General features: G+C 41.4%; 1 long non-coding RNA gene across 1 annotated transcript in view; it reads right to left on the bottom strand.

Annotated features, from left to right (window-relative positions):
- Nucleotides 1-7,950: 7,950 nt before the first annotated feature.
- Nucleotides 7,951-15,361, bottom strand: part of LOC118429963 — a 36,474-nt gene continuing 29,063 nt past the window's right edge. Inside the window, exon 3 of the long non-coding RNA XR_004832814.1 lies at nt 7,951-8,846. This is a non-coding gene — a long non-coding RNA (uncharacterized LOC118429963). The remainder of the gene's footprint in view (nt 8,847-15,361) is intronic.

Below are 15,361 nucleotides of genomic sequence, written 5' to 3' on the forward strand. Positions count from 1 at the left end.
CGGAAGCTTGTACGGGCGACGCGAAATCGGGTTCCCAAGCGAAAAAATTGTCAAGGTTCCCAGAGAGGCCGGTGAAGGAGGCTAGCTTTTTATTCCACACGATAGTTTGAATCATTCTAACTAAACGATATGGGGACTGAGACAACTCTCTGTAACAATCTCACTACAATACACATTTCTCCTATCTAAAATCGTCTTTTATGAGACGGTGATGGTAGCAGGTCAAATTTCAATAGCGAGTCATTGAAACTCGTCTTAGATGAACATCTTATCAGGTAATTTCTTAATTGAATCTTAGCGATAAGACAGCCGACACTGCCCCCGGAAACCGCTTCACAAGAGGCTGCGTTGAAAAGAATCTATCGGCTTCAGTACGTATAGATACGAGTCCAGACTATCTGTGGTATCATTGATTTAATACATTCTGTCTTAACAACTGCTCTGTGATGTCATAAAGTAATTCTAATTTCAATGTTATGTTTTTATGGGGTTGACATTGCCTTCCGACTCGGAGCGCCTTCAAATCATCCCATTGTCTTGCAAGACGTCGCAAAATGAGTGCGGCAGTACAAGAAAGAAGGCAATAGTCGGAAACTTACACATGGAAATCGCTCGAGTACCATTGTCTGAAGTGTTTGCACTAGATAGCCCCAATAAAGTGAAAACAACAATCAATTTGGACGTCGAACAAAAAAACAAAGGACTTTTCGGCTAACCGTTTGAAGCCATGTGGCCTTTCAGAGGAATGCAAATGTCTCAATTTGACCCATTTGTCTAATGGACCTGATTAATTTGCCGCTAGACAACCCTCTAGACGTACTTTATTTTGGGAGGACTAGAAATGCCAAAGAAACGCAGTATCGGCCCCAAATCTGCCATCAGAAGTGGTTTCATAGCAGAAGTTTTCTGAGATAGCATTGTAAAGCACAACGTCTTCACGTTCTATTGCTGATTCCTATTTTTCCCAACTTGGTGGCCTAGCCAAACCAAGGAGCAGAGGTTTCCTATTTTAACCTCCTTGACCAAACGAACGAAAAGAAAACCTCACAAAATAGAAAGCCCTATAAAACGCCTGAAAAAAAAGAAGCATTATATGACTAGTATCAAGTAACTACAAGGAGACTAAAAATCTTATTGGTAATTGGTATTGGTAGTTTCAAAACTTTGCATCGGTGTTCGTAGAGTCATTTTTTCATCTAACAGGAAAGTGACTTCTACGAACATTGAAAATTGTTTCTTTTTCATAGTTTGGCAAAGGACGTTATATGAGGTCCTTGCAAACGCACAGGAAATTGTGATCTAATTCAAGATGTCATTAGATGTGTACAGATTTGAAACGGGACGAAGTTTTTAGAGGCAACATCTTCGTCGTAACTGGCAAAGGAAAGTGAAATAATGACTAGGTTTTGGTTACTGCCGATACCAAGGAGATCAGTTCCGAATGTGTTTTTACTGAGGCGTACACGGTGCCGCACAATGGAAGCCAAACAAGTGCGTGTGGCCCCGTCTCGGTTTGTGTGTGCTCGACACACACGTGAAGCCATAGTAGACTCATGTACCATGTAATACCCCACTCCAGATACTTAAATCCAACACGGTCGAATGCGCTGAGAAAACAAACGTTCTTCCTGCGAAACGCCAAACTGCTCAAATATGTCTCTAGAAAAATGAGAAAACTTGAAGTTGGTGATACAAGGATGTTGCATAAAGAAAACAAGCGAGTACCGACTTCAAAGTTAAACAGCCGCCCGAATTTACAGAAACATATTGACCATAAACGGCATTCATCCACAGAATCATTTCAAATGCAAAGTGGCGTGTGCGGCTATTTGAGCCTCCGCAAATAACCCTCGCGGGTGATGTTATCGACGATTGCCGTTATAAAAGTCAATCTGCATACGGGACAATTTTCACCCTGTATAGATCCGGAGCTTTGAAATGTATATTTTATGAAATAGTTGTGAGGTGCGTGGAGGTGTGTATTGTGATCACCTGGACCACACGTGTAGAGGGACGTCATTTAGCACCTAGGCGTCACTTTTCGCACGTGCCTAACAACAGCACCGCTTGCGTCTAATGTCGCCGATCGTCGGAACTTTTCTAACGAGGGTCGCCAAATGTCGTAACCAGTCGTGAAATATTCTACACGAGCCGACAGGGCTTAGCTCCCGGGTATGTAGCGGTAGGGGGTCAAAAAGATGCGTGTGTCTGGAGTTTGAATGTGACCGAGACATCGCGTCGCAACAACGTGAGAAAAACTACCGGGCAGAAATTCCTCGAAAGAGCGGTAGGAATTTCAAGGATAAGTGAAGAAATACCAGAAGAATGCACCACCCACGGCTAACGTTTGGCATGGTGAAAATAGTCTCACCTTCTTGGAGAGGACATTAATTATTAAGCGCTAAGAAGAAATCATCGTGAAATACTAGCGTAGAAATCAGAAATCATATCAACGCCTGAACCAAACGTCTGTACAGAAAGCTGTGGGGCTGAGCAAGGACTGAGTGACTGAGTACAACAAATACTATATTCAAGCCCATCGAGGCATGAATGTACAATAAAGGTCTTTCATTCATTATAGACAAATTTATATTCCTTATGAATCTAGACAAGCCTTTACTTATAAAGCATATCTGTTCTTACATTTTCAATATCACAAAGAAACGAGAAGAAGCCGAATGTACGCAGTAGAATACGATCCTTGAGTAGTGTAGATTCATTGTATCATTATATCATGTTGTATCATTTGTTGTGACCTGTACTAAACCCAGTGGGTATGAATGTACAATAAAGGTCTTCATTCATTCATTCATTCATTCAATGATAATTGTTCACCACGAGAATTGTGCAACAGTGGGACGCGTGGACTATTCTCCTTAGTTATGATTCATTTTTGAGTCCTGTGTACTATATTTCTTAAATTTCAGACTCCAGTTTCTAATAGTTATTCCCTATGTGGAATTTTCTATGAACAGTTGTACCTTATACTATCAACCCTGACTGGAAAAAAAGAGAGGCTTTTTAAAATGAACGAACTCTTCAAGATTTTGAGATTAGGCTCCGACTTGTTATGTGGGTTTTAGGGGGCTTTTTTGTCAGTTTTCTGTCCTGTAACTGGCAAAAAAGAATGAAAACGCCTGAAAAAAAAAAAAAAAACGCACAAAGCAAGTCAGAGCATATAACGTCCTTGGTCAGAGCCAAACCTCTGCTCTGAGAGTAGCTCAAACACTTCTACAGAGAAGCCAATAGTTCTCACTTGGTCGTAAAAATTCAAGCGATGCCTAGCGAGAAAAAAAAGGACATCATTAACCCCGGGTTGGTTGGCGGTTTACCGATGATCCCTAGTGTATATGTGACATGTACAAGAGGAAACCTGTCCGACAGGGCTGGGCAACAACGTGCGAAAGTTTTGTAACATTCCACCCAAGTCTTGTCAAGTTGTGTGTCCGTGGGTGTGGAATGCTCCGTATACGGCGCCGATTCAGTCCAGGACACTGGATTCTTCGTCTGAATGTGACATTGTTTTCCAGGCCACGTCTTTTTGGTAACCAGTAGGTAAATTGTGAGAAAAACAAGGGTGAACTTTGATCAGACATGTGTGGGCCGAGTTCCCCATGCCGTTAATTCTTTGAAGACATTGTGTAAAATGTTTCATGAGGATTCCCTTCCTATGTCAAGTAGAAAGAAGTGGGTGTCTGACTTTCATTTTCAAGCAGAGCAAGTTGACCCTCACACCTCAGGTCCATTTTGCTCAACTGCCCCCCCCCCCCCCTCTATCTTATCTGGGTGGTGCCTGCTAAGGAAAGTAATGATCAAAATCATTGGAATTTTGGTACACGATTAAAAAAGATTTTATACTTGACATATAAATCTTTGTTGTGCTTATTATTTATGGTTGAGGCCGAAAACTTATTGATCACCACGCCTATGTATGTTTTTGTACGCGCATGTGTGCGGGGATGCCCTTGCAGTTGTACACTTTTCGGCGTTGTAGCTTTTTGAAAGGAGAGGAAAATACTGCAAGATATCTACATACAACAATTACCATACTTACACTTGATGGGACTGAAAATGCATTTGCAAACTGTTTGCGGCACCGATGCAGTTTTTCTCGACGTTTGCTTTTGATTGATGCTAAGCGTCAGTGTCCTTGGCTGAACATCTTCAGTATGCAGACAGTGCGACTTCACTTGCTGCCCCATTACGCGAAACAACAATCGTTTCAGACAAAATGGGCAATTTTCCTCTTCTGGCACAGAAAGGCCGGTATTGAGTTTTCAAAACGCCCATTGTGCTAACCAAGTCGTGACGACACGGACAACTAGAGAAACGTTAAGCAAACCTCTCATTCCGGGCATTATTCCCTGCGGTATGTCCCGGTTTCTAAGCTAGAGTCAGCATGAGATGGAGTGAAGACGTCTTCCCAGTTCGTTATTCCAGTGTCGTGCAGAGATAATAACATAAAAACAACTTCCTTTCAAGCTGAGCTAGTGTTTTCCTTGTTCTGAAATATTCTAACTGCTCACTTGGACATTTTCAGGGCGCCAGGAAGAGTGCCCCTTTTCTATTTGCAGAATGTCGGTTGTACCATTTTTATTGTAGTTTAATCATTGTTTAATCTATAGATTCAATCAATGATTAGTAAGACTACAACGTGCTTTGCATCGAAGTTTTTTTCGTGATTACCAAACATACTTCTAGGCTCTTGAACCCTTTAAAGGGGATCCCTGTGCGTGAGTATGTTGGTAGAATTCTACCAAGCCAATTCGTCAAGCTTTTATTTTAGGGTTTTAGAGGGGGGCGGTGGTTCGCGATTTTCAACGTTGGCTAGGTTCTCTTCTGCCGGGAAAGGGTAGGGAAAGGGAGTTTGTCGAAGAGGGGACGGGGCAAACTTTTTTTTCACGGCAAACTCGTTGAAAATCGCCCCCCCCTAAAATAAAATAAAAGCCAAACCCGCTCGAAGTCTGCGACGGAGGCTAGCCAATTCGGAGTTCGCATTCTCATGCATATATCAATTTTACGACCGTGCAAATTGGCGAAGCTTGGCAACATGTGGTGGAGTTATAGGGGCTATCATACCGACATGCCAGACGACACCGAGGCTGGCGTTGGGACAACTTCATTCACCCGACAGCACTAATGGTGCCTCATCTCGTGCCCAGGGTAGGGGGTCCACACAAAATCACCACACGGAACAACACGGGCAGTTTGTCTTTCTTAATTAGGTTGTCTCGTCCTGAAAAGCGGTGTTGTCTTCTGTCAGTGGGATCTCAAAAGGATGGAAGAACGTCGCGACGGACTAAACATCGTTTTGTTTGGCATTCATCGGACTTTACAGCGGTGAGGAAACGAGAGAACGTCTCCAATGCCAAAGGAGTAGCCTCTACCAGGCTCCCCAGGTCACTGGAAAAAAAGTTTACAGTTTGCGACATACTCCTCGGCCATCCAACGCCTCTGGTCTTTTCTGTCCATTTGGCCAATTTCAACTATTTCTTCCAGCGACCTGCGGAGCCTGGTAGAGGCTACCATAGGAGCCCTAACCAGCGCGCCGGTAAAAATCCCGACCACTACTGTCCCCGCGACCCAGCCAATTCTTGGAGAATAGACTTCGTACACGAGTGTCATACCGAGAAATGAAGAACAATCTTAAATGTAATCTTAAATCATAAATGTATTAATGTAAAATGCTTTCTGATATCTTTCTTCCTGTCCTCAAAATGTAACCGGGTCATTAGAGACGCCAATGATAAGTTTCTATCTTACTTTATGACTATCAATCACACTGTGACAGGATTGATATAATTTCTAGCCTGGCGATACAAAATTGTTGGATTGACGGGTATCTTTAAATTTTGCTTCGATGTTGATGAAGTAGCTTCTGTGACAGAAAAAAAGCTCTAATTCATTTAGCATGTAACGTCAAATTCCATACACCTACTAAGCTAGCAGTGGTTGCTTTTCGTGTGCTTTATTGTTTTTCATATCCTATTTTCTATTCATTTCTTTATCTGTTACCCGACAAGCCATTGGCTATTGTTTAGGGCTAACCTAGGGACCGCGGACCCGGCCGGGCGCCGACCGTTTTGGAAAGGTCACCCCAGCTGGCCCAGCATGTATTCTACAAGTATAAGTTGGGTCGCGGAGATTACTAGTAGCCGGGATTTTTACCGGCACCCTCAATACCTAGCACAAATAGACACCGGCCAAAAGATTAATATCTTTCCATAAAATTGCCATAATGAAGTCGAAGGGGCAGGCAGGAGTGATGCACTGTCACAACATCCGGATTCTCCACATCGAAACACATTATCGTATATTTTGCATCAACAGACTTCGCGTTTTCCACCTGCCCTTTATTGGCTTATATATCGATCCACCCACGCACACCTGCCTATCTCATCCTCATCCGGTAGAGAACTCGCTATTCATAAATACCCATAGCTTTCTCTGTCCTGTTGTACACGGAACCAACGCCCAAGGCTTTGTGGACAACAACATAAGATCAAACACTAAATATTTACGTGGAATATGAACGCTAAAAGCATGTTGCCGAAAAGGAACGGAATCTAAGTCTAGCTCCTATCTTAGCCCCCTATGCAGATTTTTAGCAGAGCTGGCTTTTATTTTTCAAACATTTTCAAACCGGGGCCCGTCCGGGCAGATTTCAGGAACAAATAGTATGTATAAAAGACACCAAACTACACAAGACACATAGAGAATAGTCGTGAGCATCATTTGTGTATATGTTTACGTATACATTTTTATTTTTCGTTTCCCCGAACAGGCCGACCGGGCCCCTGTTAATATCACGTTAGCCTAACACAAGTTGGGAACGTTCGAACGAAAAAAAACAGCCATTTCTTTTCTACACCCCGCAGTCTTCAATCTTTTCCTTTATTTCACGATTCATGTCATCTACTACTCTCAAGGCAGAGGTTAGGCTCCGGCTGTTTTTTTAGTCGTTTTTATCGGGCTTTCTTTTTTGTCATTTTTCTTGAAGTACAGGTTTTGACACAGCAAGATATAAAAAAAAATAGAAAGCCCGATAAAAACTACTAAAAAAACGTTAAAAAAACAGCCGGAGCCTAACCTCTGCTTGGAGAGTAGTCATCTACTACATGAAGGGACATTTTTCTGCACTGCCGACAGTAGATGAAGATAGATGCTTCCCTAAAGTATTTTTCCACTGGACTTTCAATAATGTTACAAGGCATACAATATCCTGGGCGTCGACTTCCTTCCCGTACGATAGAAACCAGACCACCTTCTGACGAACCGACCGTCAGGTAAGGCTGTCGGCCCGAGGAATCTCCGGAGGCGGAAAGCACATCCCTACAATTTTCGTTCCGCGGTTTCTTGTGGTGGTCATCCTCTGACACCCAAATTATCAGTTTCGTATCCACTCATGCTTAACTCTCTACTAAAAGGATATAACACAAGAACAGGTGTGCTAAATCCACATTGATTTATCAACGTTTGACTGTCAGCTGTCATCTATCGCACTGCAGTCGTCCCTCAGTGACATCTCGAGCTACTCTCCAAGCAGAGGTTAGGCTCCAGCAAGGACGTTATCCTTGGCTCCAGTTGGTCTTTTAACGTTTTTTTATAGTCTTTTTTATCGGGCTATCTATTTTGTCATTTTTGTTGAAGTACGCCAGCCAAATAGGTTTTGACACAGCAAGATAAAGTCCTTGGCTCCAGTTGGTCTTTTAACGTTTTTTTTAGTCTTTTTTATCGGGCTATCTATTTTGTCATTTTTGTTGAAGTACGCCAGCCAAATAGGTTTTGACACAGCAAGATAAAATATAAAATAGAAAGCCCGATAAAAACGACTAAAAAACGTTAAAAAAAACAGCCGGAGCCTAACCTCTGCTTGGAGAGTAATCTGGAGCCGCATAGTTCCAGTTTAGAACTTTTACCAGATCAGTAAAAGAATAAGAAACATTCCTCAATCCTTGTTTAGTCCCATTAAGGTGTCTTTATTTGGAGACCTAAACATCAAAAGTATTTTCCAGCAAAACAGAAGTCTACAAGAGTGTAATCATGTTCCTTTTGCGTAGAAGTCAATTATACAAAGATGTATCAAAATGGAAGAAGCAATATTCATGACTGAAAGAGAAACAAAAAGCAGCAAGGAAAAAAGAGAAAAGAATACAAAATGGAAGAAAGGACAGAAAACAAGAGGGAAAATAATTGTATATTTGATTGATATTCCTGTTGTTTTGATGTCCTGTTTGTTGAGACATACCATAATTCTATTGCCATGCGGAAAGAGCAGGCATTTGAGAGCATTATTCCTTGTTTGGTGAAGAGTATAGAATTTTGTCATCCAGTGTGCTACATCAAGGTGGATAAAAAAAAAAGGCTTAACCTCCTTGGCTACATGTACTTCCATGCCATCATGGTTTTGCCCCCAAAGATCTGCTTGGAGATTACCTCATTCTCTCCTGGCACCCACACATAATCTCCAAGCAGATCCTACGGTAGCATAAGATAGTATCAAAAGCTGGCAAAGGAGTGAAACCGGCTTAGGAGTGTGTTTTGCTACCGGGGAATGGACAAATGGACACAGCTTGGCTGACTATCTCCTGGACAGTTTGGTACTATCTTGTGCCATTGTAGGATCTGCTTGGAGATTACCCACACACACTGGCCAATCAGATAGCTCTTTACAAACTGTATCAGAAGACAACATGGGGCTGTCACAGAAAGATGCAACAGTGACAGCTTTTGACAAGGCTGTATGGAGTATTCTGATCACAGGTCAACGACCCAGCACCTGGCAGGTAGATATACGTGCATGTCTGGGCAAGTCCCTCCAGGTGTCACCTCCTTCAATGACAAACCTGTAAAGAGACAATAGATACCATAAATCATTACTGACAGCCTACCCTGACCTCCTCACACTGTATCGCTGTTTCGTAAGTAATCTTTCCGCTGATTATACTAATTTTCTATGTTTCAGTATCTTGCAGGTATTAGCTGCAGAGCAACTGACATTGAATCATTGCTCATTATCAAATCAAAAAAGGCAAAAAAAAGTTTTTCAGTTCCTATCTATCTGCATTTCTCGGTTCGCCTCAATACCTCAAATGGCTCTAATATATGCAGCATACATGAGGCCACAATCTTGTGTGGTGCTCTGAATACATACCTGTGGTTTATGCATTTATGAACTAAAAAAAAGTCCTAAGTTACTTCGAGTTAGTCCGCCGTTTTCAAGATTTGTGATACATGTGTAGTAGGTGCAATGTAGTTAGGATATCCTCAAATAAAACTTTTAAGTAAAAAAATGACATTCAAAATGTAGCAAGGACATTATGTCCTTGAATGTAGTTAGTCCATAGTTTTTTTAAAACCTTCTTGGTTAATATGACAGTCTATCATTGACAGACAGCTACAACACATTTGTTGTTGGCATCCGTCTCTCTTGGAAGACAATGGTAGGCAGACAGGGTGGGCTTAAGGCGACCCGTCTGCCTGGCCTGCACTTTTTTTTCTCTTAAATACATACTTGTGTGGATAATCACCTGTGTGTCTCTGTTATCATTTTCAAATTTTCACATGGTACATTCCTAGGTTAATGCTTTTATTTATTTGATCAATATACGCAGAGTTAGATGGGTCATGTTTTCAAAATGTTACAATGGCATCCTGTAGGGAAAGTTTGAATTGGCACGTTCTTGTATCCCGCTTTCTTAAAGATGTCTAAACCCGTATAATCTTCCAGCATCCATTCTTTGTGTAGGGAAAGTTTAAATTGGCATGTTCTTGTATTCTGCTTTTTAAAAGATGTCTACACCCGTAAAATCTTCCGGCATCCATTCTATGAGAAGATAACCTCATATGGTAAGTCTTCCTGTCTCTCTTTTAAGGGCTCCCAACATTTCAAAAGGACTACTTTTCTGTTCTATGATAACTGTGTTTGTAGTTCCTAGAGCCCAGACATTGTGAATGAAAATAACCACTGGAAGAATAGCTAGCAGAAATGTCAAGCTAATTGTGGATCCAAATAAATCAAAATCAAATGATAACAAGAAAGGTCAGTAAATGATCTTAATCAAGTCCATATGGTCCACCACACCTTGGAGTAATTCATACCTGTCTGGACATGCCTACAATAGACAGGTGTACCAGTGATGACATTTCATGACAGAGAACATGTTGTGACTTGTCTTAAGACAACAATAGACAGAGGAGTTTCCCTCTGAATAAAAGTACCTGACCTTTGAACTAAAAGCTCAGACATGACAGATTTGTACTTTGGAATTTTTCTCTTTGAAGGCCATTGTTACAAAAAGAAGTCCACACATTTGCTGTTGAGTAAGATTATCATAAAAGACATTCCTAAAAGTTTTGCATCAAGACTGCTTAGTCAAACCCAAGCATTTTGTCTCTCAAAATGTCATGTTGGACTTAACAATGCCATCTACCTGTGAACCATATGGTATTTGTCCTTTAGCACATTTGCATACGTCACTGAAGTAAACGCCCTTCCACATGGTGACGGTACAGCATTAAAATCTGTCAAGAAAAACTGTTTGTGAAAGGTTGTGAAATTCCCGCACATGTATGGGCATGTTCACCATTGGAAAAGGTTGACTTTAAGGCTACTGCAGGTGACATTACCATACAGCTGGTCATGTTGACATTGTCGCACAGGTGTGTTCATGATCAGGAGTTGTCTATTTAAAGCAGTGAAGGCTGGGGAGCGTGGGAAAGTCCTGCCCCGCGATGCTATCGGGTAATTATACGGCCTGTTCGCCGGAGGCTAGACAATTAGGCAGCCTGCTTAACCAGTGTCAACAGCTGGTATTGTCCACCATTTAGGCACACCAGCCACGCAATGGGTGACAGCACTGTTGTGGGGGAGATTTTAAGGTGGAGGGGTAACAGGAGAGGACAAAAAGAGCAAAAGAGTTTAAAGATATCTGTCTAGACGTGGCCCTGTCCTTGGTGCTGAAATATCACCATCTGTGCACAGGGACTTTTGTGTGAATTTGTGCATGCCTCTGTGTGTGTGCATAGGTCTGTGTATGTACGTGTGTGTGCATGTGCACGACGTGTGCCTGCATGTGCTGCGTGCGTGCGTGCGTGTGCATGTGTGTACGCACAGATGTATCTAGATTGCAGCCCCCTCCCTATATCTTCACACTTCGGTTGTGGGTCTGAATGAATATCTGTTTCTTGTTTGAAACTGGCAAACTTAACAATAAGGAGGACTCCTTTCAAACACTGGACCGAAGAATCTAAAGCTTGAGACAGCCTCGGCTAAATCTAGCATCAGGATGTCACCAGAGAAAAATCTGATAACAAATATCCTTCATTGTCCCCCAGGAATTTGGCAAAAGGTGAAAGCACAAAGGGACAAAAGAAAAGACAGACCTTAGACCTTGTGCTCAGAATTTTTGAAGAATTCATTTTGCCACAGGAAGGCATCAAGACTGTCATTACATCTTATTACAGGTTCTAATCCCCCATTTTCCCTATATAATGTCCTTGGGTAAAGCAACATCTGATTTTCTGCCAAAATATCTAAGATTCCATTCCTTCAAATTATGTTCTTAGCTGAACTCTCTTTCAGACACCAACAGACCTTGTGACAAGGCCAGATAAATTACATTAAACATGTCAATATTCCAGTCATTTATGGGTTTTTTTCACTGGACTGTGGTAACGTTACATTGTGGGCACTGCTGTGGTCTAAATCGAATAACTTGACCGTATGCAGTAGAAGCCCTTTACTTGCACGCCCCATTTGCCAGTGTATTCTGTGCAAAAATGATAAGTTATCCAGCTGGACTGCACCGATTCGGGATTTTGGGATTCCGTGCAATAAACAGAAGTGTGCGGTAATCCGAAGTGCTGTTAACTGGCTGCAATGGGAATATCATGCAGAACCTACAAGTACGACTAAAAAGGCAACAAAACATACAAAGCGTATGAAGATTTTTTTATCAATCAATTCGTTAAGCATGCAGCTTCAGTAAGATGAACCCCCTTAATGCACTTATAATCACTCTATGATGGAAAATTATAATGCTGGGTAACCTTTATCCGTGGGGTAGCCTATGTCCATTCTATTTTAATAAAGGGTATTCAGGGGTATCAAGTTGATGGACAGTGGTTTCAAATTACAAAATTTTGAAGATATTGCAATTTGAAAACACCGTCCGTCAAACTGACATCCCTAAATACCCCGTCTGTAAATACAGCGTATAAAAATTACCCCACAGATAAAGCCAAAATACCATTACATTTGGGTATGAAAGATGATATATTTGTTCTGGATAGGGGAATGTTGCCTGTTCCTTTGAAGTAAAGAGGGTTACGAGAGTCTTAAGTGTAAAACTGTTTTTCTTCTTTTACCGGTAGGTGGCGTCACCTGATACAAATGGATCATCCAGGTGTAATGTAAAAACATTGTTGGTATTAACGCTAGTTCACCTATACCTGCAGGGTAACCTATATCCGCTGCTTATAATTTATAAAGCAGGGTATTTGGAGGTATCAAGTCGACAGAAGGTGGTTACAAATGACGATATTTTCAAACTATTGCAGAACCACCGTCCATCCACTTGATATCCCAAATACCTGTTTTTTAAAACAAACAGATACAGGTTACCCCGCAGATAAAGGTGAACTAACATCACATAAGAGGTTGAAGTCTTTAATCAACCTCCTTGGTTATACGTTAATAACAAGAATATTTGAAACAGACTTATTACATTCTTCTGCACATTCCAGTGTCCAGATAAAAGTCACATTGATTAAACATATCACAATGGCATTGTGTGCACAACTATTTAATACATTCACCATGACTAACCCCTGCTGAAGTTTTGTGCTTCGAGCACAATGCCCAATGGAAACCAAAATTCTAGTACCCGAAACAAATCAGGAGATTTCCACCAATGTGAGAATAAAACTGGCAACGTTACTTCACCTTTATCCGCGGGGTAACCTATATCCGTTGTGTTGCTAAACAGGGTATCCAGGGATATCAAGTCGATGAACGGTAGTTTCAAATTGTACTATTTTCGAAATATTACAAATTTGAAACCATCATCTGTCGACTTGATATCCCTAAATACGAAGGGATAAAGGTAACCCTACGGATAAAGGTGAACTTGCGTTAGACACCATTGCTGTGTCAAAACTAGCTTGGAATAGATTTTTAGATCATATTATAGTGCATTAATTTTAATATATAGCAGGGAAGACCTACTAGCCTTGGTACCAACCGTATACTTGTACTAGTAGTAGTTCGCTCTGATGTTTATTATACACTGTATACAGTCGATTCTCGCTCTAACTTTTATCGTACACTATAGACTTTAGGTTGCGTTTCTCTGCTACTTCCGTCTGGGAACCTTGACATCTCTAACGGCTGGAATCATCCAAATTTTTGAACGAGGGAGCTGATTGGTCCCTATACATGAGCAAATTTAGGAAGTGCTCATTTGAACAGGCGTTCCAACACCCGAAACACCCACGTCCATTTGCGGGAAGGCCTTAATTGTCATCGAACGAGCGCACTAGAACCTAATGCTTAATTTGCTCATTAACTGACGTCACCACCAAAAGATTTTAATCTACAGTTCCCCAGACAGGTAGCAGAAGCTACTACCTGGATGGTACCCAGGCTAAAGCAAAATTATGGAACTCACTTGACGACTCTTGTTTCCCTCCTATCTACAACTTATCAGCCTTCAAAACAAATGTCCACTGCTATCTCCGTATGCACAGTTTCCAACTTCTTAGTTCATTGCCTTGAAGTGGTCTTGTGACCCTGCCTTGAACAATCTCGTTAAAAAAAAAGAAAAGACCTTCACCTTCCCAAGCTACACATCGTCAACCCAAATGGCAGGCTATCTGGCAGACTGCCATCTAACCTCTGCATCTATGTGCTCTCACATGACCTTCGCGTGATGCGGGACGACTGACGATAAACCAAATAATGCTCTGTGCACTGGTGAACCAGTATGTATGAAGTGAAAAGGTTATCAAAAACAACCTTGTCTTCACCTCACCGTGGTTTTGTTGATATCAGGAAAAAGGACGACTGAAATTGTCTTCATTCATAGTTAGAGTATAAAAGACCTGTTTCTTCCAGGTCACTTCAGTGTCACTGACGAAGGATAGTGGATTCTATCTGAAACGTCTGACCATTTCCAAAACCATATCCAGTTGCTTGAGTAACTATTTTTTGGCGTAGGAAAAAGAGGTGTTTTTTTCCAATCTGATGAAATTACTCGCAGAGAACAAGAGAAGGCCAATTATTAGATGACACACCTTGACATCTCTAGGTCTGGTCTTAGTAAAAGGACTACAATGGAGAATCAAGGATGCCATGTCTCTGATGAAAGAAGATTTTGTCACTATGTCCATGTCCTTGTATGGTTGAAATTACTCACAGAGAATTAGAGAAGGCCAAAGATGACACACCTTGACATCCGTAGGTCTGGTCGAATAAAAGGACTACAGTGCAAGACTGGATGAAGAATCAAGGATGCCACTTTTCTGATACAAGAATCAAGTTTTTTTTTTCTTTTATGGCTAAAATCCTACCTACTCGAAACAGGCCACCAATAAATCAAGAGATAACCATCTAAATACAGTGTGATGATGCACGCTGTCTCAGCAGACAAAGGACCAGACAGAAAAAGTCCTCAAACCACCTTTTAAAAGGCCATTAAAACCTCCATTCACACCTTTATTGCACATAGGTATTCACTTAAACTGTTTGCCTTATCTTTATGTGGCATCGCATTAGTGACCGGAACTGTGCTATACCCAAGGGACCAACTTGGTCAAGATGAGCGAAGATCGCAATCTGAAATGGGACAGAACCATTTTGTTTCATGATGTCCAAAAGATGCAAAAGATAAATGTACTGGGAGAACCTTCTTGTTAATAATAAGTTTTAATAAGTAGCAGTATTTAACCAATTGGGCTTCAAAGGTGAACTTATAATCTCTCTTAATGTGCAAAGGCAAAACAATGAAGGAAAATATCTTATTCGCACTTTAGAAGGTAAAAGCCTCAAAAGATCCAATGTTGAAAGATTGTCAAGAATCGTGTCAAAAAGAATGTTTCTTAAGTTAGCACAAACATGTAGATATAAACTGTGTGTCTCTAAAAACATATATTTGTTTTGGAAGCATGGCAGTGCAAATACGAAGTCCCTACAAAAGGCGGTGCACGTGGCAATGTCGGGGCACGCGTAGGGACGCGAGCAGCTTGGGTGGCGCTGTCCATATCCATCTGTACGCATAAAGACTGTACGTGTGGTGAGGACAGCCACTGATGGATACAAGGATACAAAACATGAAGATGCAAAGGAAGACTACCTGTTTGT

This window comes from Branchiostoma floridae, chromosome 14 (assembly GCF_000003815.2).
Source record: "Branchiostoma floridae strain S238N-H82 chromosome 14, Bfl_VNyyK, whole genome shotgun sequence".
Taxonomy (NCBI): Eukaryota; Metazoa; Chordata; class Leptocardii; order Amphioxiformes; family Branchiostomatidae; genus Branchiostoma; species Branchiostoma floridae.